This window comes from Canis lupus, chromosome 8 (genome assembly GCF_011100685.1).
Source record: "Canis lupus familiaris isolate Mischka breed German Shepherd chromosome 8, alternate assembly UU_Cfam_GSD_1.0, whole genome shotgun sequence".
Classification (NCBI taxonomy): Eukaryota; Metazoa; Chordata; class Mammalia; order Carnivora; family Canidae; genus Canis; species Canis lupus.
Genome location: NC_049229.1, coordinates 57,049,513 through 57,060,833, shown reverse-complemented (window position 1 = coordinate 57,060,833; position 11,321 = coordinate 57,049,513).

Below are 11,321 nucleotides of genomic sequence, written 5' to 3'. Positions count from 1 at the left end.
CATTTGGACGATTGGGGTGAGGATGGGAGAGGATTAGAGAAAAGTTACATGTTTGCAGGATATTTAAATAGTATAGAAGCAGGTCATGGCCTCTTAATCTCAAGATGAATCATGAGGAATGAGAAGACACTAAAATCATGTTAATTTGCAACATGAGGGAATAAGGGAATAAGTATCTGGGACCTTCTTTCCTTGACCACTCATTGAGAACTGGGCTATAGTCTTTCACCAAAATGGACGTCCTTTCTTTGCAGTTATTAGTTTCCCATATGCCTTTTTTTTTTCTTTTTGTCTTTCTTCAAAGAGCAATAAATTTGGTTATAAACAGCAAGTGTTCGAGATTGCCAGCTGGATGCTCTACTTCTAGGCAATGACAATGACAATAAGAAGAGGGTGATGAACAACAACAGCTCATGTTGCTGATGAGACACAATTAAAGGGGCAAATAAGGACAAGTGTTCCACTTGACACACACACACACACACCCCAGACTGGTCAGATCTCACAAAGTTGCTCTATTTTTTTTTTTTTCAAGTGCCTAAGGTTTCCAGGGTTCCTGGCATGCCCGATTGAATTTTCCCCAGATTAATCCCAACATTCTGAAAATACCCAAGCCTAAAATAATGATGATGCCAAACACAAATGTGGTTCTTAGCCCCAGGCATAAAGAGGTCGGCTCCACCACAGAGCTGGATGGCAGCTTGTTGGAATGCTGTCTGGAGCAGGATGACGGGGCCTGGAGTCAGTGTCTGTGGGAATCCCAGCAGCAGGCTTCATCCCTCCTAGCACATGGCATTTCCTATGAACTCATGAAATGACACAACAAATATATCTGTGTTCACATGTAGTCACGCTCTTGCTGAAATAGTTACTGAAATTGTGCTTCCAAAGTCTAAACACTCCAAACTATTCAGTATCCCACTCTCAACGAATTTAGGATTCCTTTCTAGAATCATTCATGACCAGTTATCTTTAAGTGTTCCTAAACAATCAGTGATTTTTTTTTTAACTGACGTCAAGTGGAAAATAATGTTCTCACTGACTGACTGAACCTGAACTGACTGAATCCTGGTGGTATAACCTATGTTGGTAACCACAGTGGAAAGGTAGTAGGTATGAGGCCTAAGATAATAATCCTGGAGTCAGTGAGGTCTGGGTTCAAATCCTACTCTGACATTTACTAAGAGTAACATAGTCAAGCTACTTGAACTTGTGGAGTTTCAGTTTCCTCAACTACAAGAAAAGGCAAAAATAATTTCCGAGAGTATTCTTATTAAGAATCAATGGGAGGGAAAAAGCACATAAAATAATTGGTGCATATACAGTAAACTCTCAGAAAAGTTATGCAGTATTATCAATTCTTAAGCTACAGTGTTCCTAATACACAGTTAAATGCCATGTGGATTTGAATAAGATTTTTATTTAATTCATTATTAACAAATTAAAAACATAAGAAAGTAAAAACCAGGCTGAGCTTTTCTTTCTTTTTCTGGGTGTCGTATTTTACTTTATAATTAAAGCATTATTCAAGACTAATTATACCCTTGATTTTAACTCCAGTTTTGTTGATGATGAAAGTTAGAGAATTTTAATCCCCAGGGTGGAGAGGGTAAAATGGCTTATTGCTCAGTAAAAGAAAGAGATAATAAGAAAGTCATTTAGAGTCATCAACCAACAAGTGCATGATTTTTAGTCAGAAATGATCGATTGGGGAGCAATTTTTGAGTTCAAATCACTGAAATAGAAGAATCTAAATGGTATAAACACTCTGCCTTTGCCCTGGCTGTGGCCACCAACTCCTTTTGTCAAATGTCTGCCCACTCCTTAGCCCTCTGGTTTATAGAATGATTCTACCTCCCATTATTTATGAGGCCTGGTTAATATCCTACTTTAGAAGGATAGAAACCTCCTTTAGAAGTACTGTCACTCTGAGGGTTTTGCCGAGTCAGAGGGTTTACAGCAGCAAGATAGCTAAGTAATTTTGAAGCCAGTTTCCAGCACAATGTAGCTGTCAACATTATACCAAATACACCCATTAACTGAAAACCTTACTTTTGAATCAGCCTGTTCCTGCTTGTGGCTTCATCTGCTTATGTGAATGTATTTGTGTTCACTGCCAAATTATGCTTTGAGTTGGTGAACACAGATGCCACAACGTGGGCTGGAAATACTATGTTTTGGAGAAAAAAAAAGTTACATCCTGAATTTCTGCCTGCACCCCTGTGTGTTTTATTCTCAATTGAAATGTTCATATAAAAGGAAAGACGATTATGTGATTCATTTACTGTCTGTGAGCAAAAAAAAATGTGTGAGTTCAGGAAACTGTGGCACACCTCTGTTGGGCTTCGGGTTTCTTCTAGTAAGTTTACACATTTCAGACAGGAGACACTAATGAGGCTCTTTGTTTCAATAATTGCTGCCAAAAGAAGGTATGGGAAAATAGGACTGCTCGTTTCTGATTTGCTTGTCCCACTCTTGTCTCTGCACATGGATCCGAGAGAACCACTTACAGTGAGCTACTCTTTAGAAAAGAGTGAGGTGACCTCTCCTCCTCCCCCACACATCCTCTCCTCAAGACACACTAGGTTGCATGACAACAAAGCAATGCCTTTTCAAAGACTGAGTAAATAAAAGCAAGGATCCTTCCTAAGCCAGGAATTCCCTGGACCCACTCTGGAAGATTCTTCAGTTTAATCAGGGTATGTGAAGATCATCCATTTTGTTGTCTTCCTCAGGAGGAAACGTAAAGCTTAACCACCATCACATTTATAGAAATGAGAAGAAGTTTCTTGTGACCCATTTCTCACCAGCACCCTCCCTCCACAAAGACTTTCTGAGGAGTGTTTCAGTTTTCTATTGCTGTGGAACAAAGGACAATTGAACTTAGTGGCCGAAGCAACAGTAATTTTATTTGTTCATGATGCTGCAGGTCAGGAATGTGGACAGAGTCCCAACTCTGTGGATTGCCTGCTTCATGTGGTATCAGCTGGGCCACAAGGACTGCTCAAAGGTCCCAAGTGGCCTTATTCATACATTGAACAGATGGGGCTGGCTACAGGCTGGGACCTCAGGCTGAGCCTCTGTTGTCTTTCACATGGCCCTCTCTATGGGCTACTTAGACTTCTTCACAGCATAGTGGCTGGGTTTCAAGAAGGAACATTCCAGGAGGGATGACAGGAGACACTTGAGATCTTGGAGGTTTGGCCTCACGTTACCTGGCTTCACTACTGTAGAGTCAAAATCCCATTCTGTTAGTCAGAATCCATCATCGCATAAGCCCAAATTCAAGAAGACACCAAAACCTTTCAAAGTAATAAGCGGCAAAGAATTGGAGGCCATCTTTAATCCACCACGGCCTCTAGTAACCAAAACCAGATAAAAAGTTATCGCTACAAAGCAAATACCTACTTCCCCAAGTTTGACTTTTGACTTCTGAAAAAAAGAGTCACAGAGCCAGTGGTATCCTCATGTAAAAGATACACAAGTTTCAAGACTCAAAGCAATATATTCATAGTCTTATTTTTAAAAGACTATTTCAGATGAAAGGACTACTTTGTTCAAAAATACCCTACGTCAAAGGGGTGCATTTCCCCGGTGAGAGGGGCCTAGGGAATGAGCCCACATACCTTAGGTTTAGAATGTGGTCATCTTTCTGGAATGCTGAGACAGTAAACAGTAGAGCTAAAACAAAATAATAAGAAAAGGGGGATAGGGTAGATAGGAAATTGTCTGGTCAAGTATATGGCATTAGGCTTAAAACCCAGAAAAAAAAAATTCTGATTTTATCTGGCAATTTAGTACCTGTGCACCTAAGTCTAGGTGAAATCAGATAAGCCTGAGTATTTTGCTTAGTGCAGGTTTGACAAGCCAAGAAGCTGGTAAAGATTCTTAGTGTTGAATCTGCCATTAAATTCAAATAGCATGACTAAACCTAACAGAATCTGAGGCCCACTTTTAAGATTCTCAGCTCCCCTCCTTCTTCCCCCCAAAAAATATGTGCATTCCATCTGTCTTTTTTTTTTATTTTTTTTTTTTAAGACCAAAGGCATCCCTGGAAGGTTATGAAGTCTCTTTTATTATTCCTGTTTAACTGGTGGGGAAATAGATTGGTGATAAGTGATATGCTCAGATTTGACAGTTAGAGACGGAACTTTTTTGAAGCCCTCATCCCCTGCCTCTCTATGAAGGGATCTTGGTTTCCAACAGCCCCGTCTCCTGCTGGCAGACACATATAAGAGTTATTATGTGCAATTTACTAAATCCCCAAGAGAACAAAATCTTACCTTTAATTAATTGATGATGCCAGGTTTAAGAGATGTTAATGATGGTAATTACAAACCATGTAGTATTCCTTCTTAAGTCGGGGGTAAGGGGCTTTTGGTCTTGATGATAATTACAGCAAGAATCACTGAGGCTAGAAATGCATTTTAAAACAATCCCTAGTCATCCATTTTGTGCTCTTTCTAAAACCTTCAGCCTCCATATGAGCAGGGAAATAAAAGGAAATGCTTTCAGAGGCTGGTGAACTGGATCTCTCACCTCATTTAAAGAACCCTCATCTTCAGTGAATTGTTGTCAAGTGGCCATATGAGCCCAGTGTTGCCAGATCTTTCAATATTTCAAATAGGGCCAGAGATCCAGATTTTTACATGTACTTTCCATATTTTTTCAAATGTTAGCAATAGTTCAGAATAAAAATTCTGTGGGCCATTTCTCTGAGAAGTAAAAAGAAGAAAAGGCAAAAACAAGTGCACGTGTACTATTGTAGGGACATTTCAAGTACCATGGGTGAGACTCTAGTAGGAGCCCTCCCAGTGGCTTTTGTTCTTTTATAGAAGTCAGCACAAGATATCGGAAACATTTCCCCATCTCCTTTCACTGTCTCATAAGCCCCCTAACCAACACACACATATAGAAACACACAATATGTAAACACCTCTATATTCATACAAAAAGTTAAGTGTGGTTTTGTGGTATTACCAAGGTCACAGGCTGGTAGATCTCAGAAATGACCATGACATCTTCCATTTCTAGTGTCCATCCATTTGCCACTTCTTCCATTAAAAGGTAGACTATTTCTCTGCTCTTGAATCTGGGCTTGACCCCATGACTTATGTGGTTGTTGAGACACTAGCAAACGTGACACAAGCAGAGCCTTGAAGAGGTTTGTATCCTGAGGTTTGCAGCTCATACTGTTCTGAGGCACTCTTCCACCATCATGTGAATAAGTTCAGGTTGGCCTGAAACCACATGCATGGAGTATCTGGCTATCCCAGCTAACCCAGTATGCCCAGTTTGCCAGCTGAACCCCAGCTATGTGCCAGTTGAGTCAATCCAGTCCCAGAGAGCCACCTGACTGACCCACAGAATCATAGGAAATAATAAATGTGTGCTATTTGAATCTACTTTCTGATTCATATGGTATCAAGAAGACAGTGGATTTTAGTGATGAGTAGTTTATGTCCATTCATAGCTGTCTGACATCGGGCAAGTTATTTGGGTTTCCCTAAATTCCAGGCTCCCCAGTGAATTACTACCTAAAATATGGGAATAAAACAGCATGTATCTATATCAATATCTGTATCCATCTATCAGTCTATGATCTATCTGTCTGACCATCCATTATCCCACCCATCCATCTCCTATCTATAGTTTTTAAGATTTTATGTATTTATTTTAGAGAGACAGAGAGAGAGTGCATGAACCCGGAGAAGAGCAGAGGGGGAGGGAGAAGGAAGGGGAGAGACTCTCAAGCAGAATCTACAGTGAGTGCAGAGCCCAACACAGGGCTTGATCTCATGATCCCAAGAGTGGAAACCAAGAGTCAGACGCTTAACCAACTGAGCCACCCAGGCACCTCTCCCGTCTAAGTATTTATTATTATTTACCATAGTTCTTGGTGTTAAGTATCATAGAAGATATTGTCAAATATCAGTGACCTTTCTCCTTTGCTCATTGTAAAGTACCCTGTATGATAATGGGCAATGGTTTCTGATTCCAAGGCACATTCATGGTTTCTGTTTTATTCTGTTTTTAATTTACTCTTTGCAACAACCTTGCTTGGCCTGGAAGGTAACCTACCAGCAAATTGAGAAATACTCAGATGGAAACTCAGAGTTCTGGCAGTTGGTTTAGGAAACAAAGATAATGATGCCTGAGGCATCTGAAACCAAGTGTGTTGCCTTGCTCCTTCCTCCTTGAAGAGGAAACATTTTCCTTTAGTTCCTAAGTCAAACAGTGGCACGATGTGCACTGACCAGTTATCTAATGTTTAAGTCTCCAGTGAAAATATTATAATATTTTGGAAATAGATTTAAATGGCAAATTTCAAGTCTGCCAGAGGTGTGTTTTCTTAGGTGTTTATATACGTACACACAGAATAAAACTGTGAAAGGCAAAGTGAAGATCTAAGAGTCTGATGCTAATCAAAATCACAGCGTCTTGTGGGAACGGTTTTTACAACACCTTTTCTCCATCTTGAGTGTGACTGACCAAATTAAGTCAAGACACATCCAACATCTTTAAAAGAGGGAATAAAAATTCTGTTAGGGTTTTAAGAAAACAGATATCCCTTTGTTTCCATTTTAAAACTGCCCATGGTTATATATCAAAGCTGTTGCTATCGTCACCCTTGATCCTTTATATGTTTGACCCCTTCCCTACCTTCCAAACTCTGCTTCTATTTTATTTTCCACCTGTCTTGTCTCTCTTCCTTGCAACTCTATTACCTTAAATACCTGCTTTCATTTTTTTTCCTCTTCTTTCTAGCTTTTCTCATGCCATTCTCTAAATACCAGAAAGAATTCATCTGTACAGACCCTTTCCCCTCTTTCTTGGTAAAAAAAAAAAAAAAAAAAAAAAACAACAAAAAACACAACACTGAACTCATCAACAAATAAGTCTTAGGCCCATCATATTTTTTGCAGAAGTCCAAAGTCAAGCTCACTGTCAGTTCAGCCTGCTTAAATTATGGCTAATATACTCTTCTCCTTTAAAATTTTTTTTTTGTTTTTTTGTTTTTTTTTTTTTTTGTTTCAGAGAGACAGCTTGCAAGCCACGGGAGAGGGAGAGGGATAAGCAGACTCTGCACCAAGTGCTGAGTGTGGAGCTTGCCACAGGGCTCCATCTCACGACCCTGGGATCAAGACCTGAGCCAAAATCAAAAGTCCCAGGCTTGACTGAATGAAGCACGGAGGCACCCCTCCTCTTATTCATTTTATGTGTGACTCCGACTATGGGATTTGGGGAAACAGGTGCTTGGTGAATTTTAATATTTTGAAGTGATTATTTGTGGTATGCTATTTTACTGTTAGTTTGTGATTTGAAAAATAAATAAATAAATGTGCTTTCAGTTGGTAAAGCATCTCTTTTTTCCTTCTTCATTCTTCCTCTCAAGGATATGCAGGGGCTTCTATTATCACCAACATCTGGTCTTTGAAACCTAAAATTCGGACTATAAACTTGCTTAAAAAAATACATGTGCACAAAAACACAGCTGTCTGTAGGTTTCTTTTGATCCCACTGTAAAAGAAGCTACATGTCATTTTCTTGATTTGAGGCTTTTCGAAGTGAGGGAACTAACAGATCCAGGGCTTCTCTCCCTCATCCTTTTCATCTTCCTCCTTCAGGCACAGCATGTGTGGGAACTGTGGGCAAAAATACACTCTTTCATGCATTAATGATTATGTTGCATTTTGGTGGAAAAATAATTTGGACAAACTGAGGCCTCCATTCACATTTTGGGGCATCTTCTAAAAGACACCAAACATTGAGGCTGTTTCAAGTTTGCTTACCCTCCCCAGTTGTGTTTTGAAAAGGGAGGGAAGTGTTATCTGAACTTAGGTTATCAAACCAACTTTAGAGTCATGTTAGTGGCAGATGAAGGGCCTTTATTTTTTAACCCCTCAACTGGTACTATGATAAACCTATAAAATTCTTTCAATTTTTCATGAAATCAGTATTAATGCCATATGTCATTTTCCCTTGTTTATGCAGAATGAAGCAAAAGCTAAAGTTAGACCTGCCAAACCGTATGTATAGAAGATTATACAGTAAAATTAGGTCTGTCAAATCTCAGCATCTCAGTGTAGACACAGGAAGAGAAAAATGCCAGTAGTCTTCACACTTTGTTTAAAAGATCATTTCAATTTTTTTCACATGCACTTTTTCCTAGAGATGCAAAAAAGCAGCAAAGTTGGAGTTCATTTTCAAAATTGGCCCTAGATGATTTTTTAGCTTTATTGAGGAATAATTGACAAATAAAATTGTAATATATGGTAAGTGTACAGCGTGATGATTTGATATATGTAAAATCTATAAAAGGATTATAATTATAAATTATAAAAAATTATATAAAGGATCATTAAGTTACCTAACATAATCATTCCCTCATATATTTATCTCTTTTTTAGAATTTATTTTGGTAGGATCATTTAAGTTCTGTTTTTTTTTTTTTTTTTGAAGATTTTATTTATTTATTCATGAGAGACACACAGGCAAAGACACAGGCAGAGGGAGAAGCTGGCTCCCTGCAGGGAGCCCGATGTGGGACTCGATCCTGGGGCCCCAGGATCATGTCCTGAGCCAAAAGCAGACTCTCAACCACTGAATCACCCAGGCATCCCTAAATTCTATTTTTTTAGCAAATTCCAATTATAATCCAGTATTATCAACTATTGTGACTATGTTACACATTCAATTTTCAGACCTTACTCATATTAGAACTGAAAGTTTGTACTCCTTTACCAACCTCTCCCTAGTTTCCTCACCACTCTTGGTCCCTGCCAAACATTATTTTACTCTGTATTTCTGAGTTTGACTTTTATTTATTTTTTTTATTTTTTTATTTTTTTCTGAGTTTGACTTTTAAAAAAAGCAATACCATGCACTATTTCTCTTTCTCTGTCTGGGTTATTTCGCTTAGCATAATATCCTTTGGTTTCATCTACATTGTACAAGAAAAAAAAATTGAAGGATTTCCTAGTGTATAGTGTACAGAAATGCAACTGATTTTTGTATGTTGATTTTGTATTCTGCAACTTTACTAAATATGTTTATTTGTTCTAAGTTTTTGGGTAGAGTCTTTAGGGTCTTCTATATAATATCATATTATCTGCGAATAGAGACAATTTTACTTCTTCCTTACCAATTTGAATGCCTCTTATTTCTTTTTCTTGCCTAACTTCTATAGCAGGTACTTCTATTATGATGTTGAATAAAAGTGATGAGAGTGGACACCTTTATCTTCTTGGTCTTAGAAGAAAAGTTTTCGGCTTTTCACCTGTGGTCTTGCCATATATCTTGAAGTAATTCCTTCTATGTCCAATTCATTGAGAATTTTTACTCATGAAAGAATGTTGAATTTTGTCAAATGTTTTTTTCTGCATCTGTTGAAATGATCATCTGATTTTTATTTCTATTTTGTTAATGTGGCATATATTACATTGACCAATTTGCATATGTTGAATCCTCCTTGCATCTCTGAAATAACTTCCATTTTATTCTGATGTATGACCTTTTTAGTATACTGTTAAATTTGGTTTGCTAATATTTTGTTGTATATTTCTGTATCTATATTCATCAGTGATATTAGCCTATAATTTTCTCTTTCTTATAGTATCTTGTAGGGTCTGGCTTTAGTATCAGGATAATGCTGGCCTCATAAAATGCGTTTGGGAGTCTTCCCTTCTCTTACATTTTTGGAAGGGTTTGAGAACTATTGTTATTAATCTTTCTTTAAATGTTTAGTAGAATTTACCCATGAAGTCAACTGGCCTAGACCATTCCTTGTCAGGAAGTTTTTGATTACTAATTTAATCTCCACACTAGCAATTGGTCTGTTCAAATTTTTCTATTACTTCATGATTTGGTCTTAGAAGTTGAATATTTCTTGGAATTTATCTATTGCTTCTAGGTTATTTAATTTGTTGGCATAAAATTGTTTATAGTAGTTTCTTATGATTCTTAGTATTTCTGTGTTATCAGCTGTTAATATCACCTCTTATTTCTGATTTTATTTATTTGAGTCTTTTTTGCTTTTTTTATCAATTACTTTAGTGTAAGGTTTATCATTTTGTTTATTTTTTTAAAAAATCTCATTTCATTGATATTTTCTATTCTTTCTAGGCTTTATTTCAATTCCATTTTTAAATTTAATTCCATATTTCTATTCTGTATATATATATCTCCATCCCATTATTGGGTGCATTAGTATTTTCATATGTATGTCCTCTTGAAGAATTGACCCCTTTATGTAATGACCTTTGTCTCTTGATACCATTTTTGCTTTAAAGCCTATTTTTCTCAAAATAAGAAAGCTATCCCTGAATTTTTGTTATTGTTTTTTTTGTTTGTTTGTTTCTTTGTTTTGTTTCCATTTGGGTAGAATATCTGTTCATCCCTTTACTTTCAGTCTGCACGTGTCCTTGCTTCAAAAGTGAGTCTCTTACATGCAGCATTTAGTCATGTTGTTGTTGTTGTCCTTTTTCCCCATTGAGCCACTCTATGTTTTTGATTGAAGAATTTAATACATTTATATTTAAAGTAATTATTGATATATATAGACTTATTATTGGCATTTGTTCATTGTTTTCTGGCTTTTGTCATTCCTTTTTCTCTTTTGTTCTTCCTTGCTCTTTCCCTTGTGATTTGATGATTTTCTCTAGTGAGATATTTTCATTCTGTTTTCTTTATCTTTTGTGAGTTGACTATATGGTTTTGCTTCAGTGTTACTGTGAGGCTTATATAAAATATATTTATTATAGTCTATTTTAAGCTTATAACAACTTAACTTTGAATACATAGTAAAGCTCTAAATTTTTACAATCCCCCCATATCTGTTATGTTTTTCATATTATAATTTTCATCTTTTTATACTGTGTATCCATTAACAAATTATTGTCATTGTAGTGATTTCATTACTTTTGTCTTTTAAACTTTATTCTAGAATTATAAGTGATTTGCCCAGCCTATTTCAATAGTAAAGTATCCTAAAAATAACTATTACTTTTACTAGTGATTAAGTTTTCCTTCTACTAATTATTGTCCTTTTATTTCAGGTTAAAGAACTCCCTTTAATGTTCCTCTTAGGCCAATCTTATGGTAATGAATTTCTTAGGCCTTTGTTTTCCTGGGTAACTCTTTCTTTCTTTTCTTTCTTTCTTTCTTTCTTTCTTTCTTTCTTTCTTTCTTTCTTTCTTTCTTTTTTTTTTTAATTTAATTATTCATTCATGAAAGACACACAGAAAGAAAGAGGCAAAGACACAGGCAGAGGGAGAAGCAGGCTCCATACAGGGAACCCGACGCAGGACTCAGGACTCAGC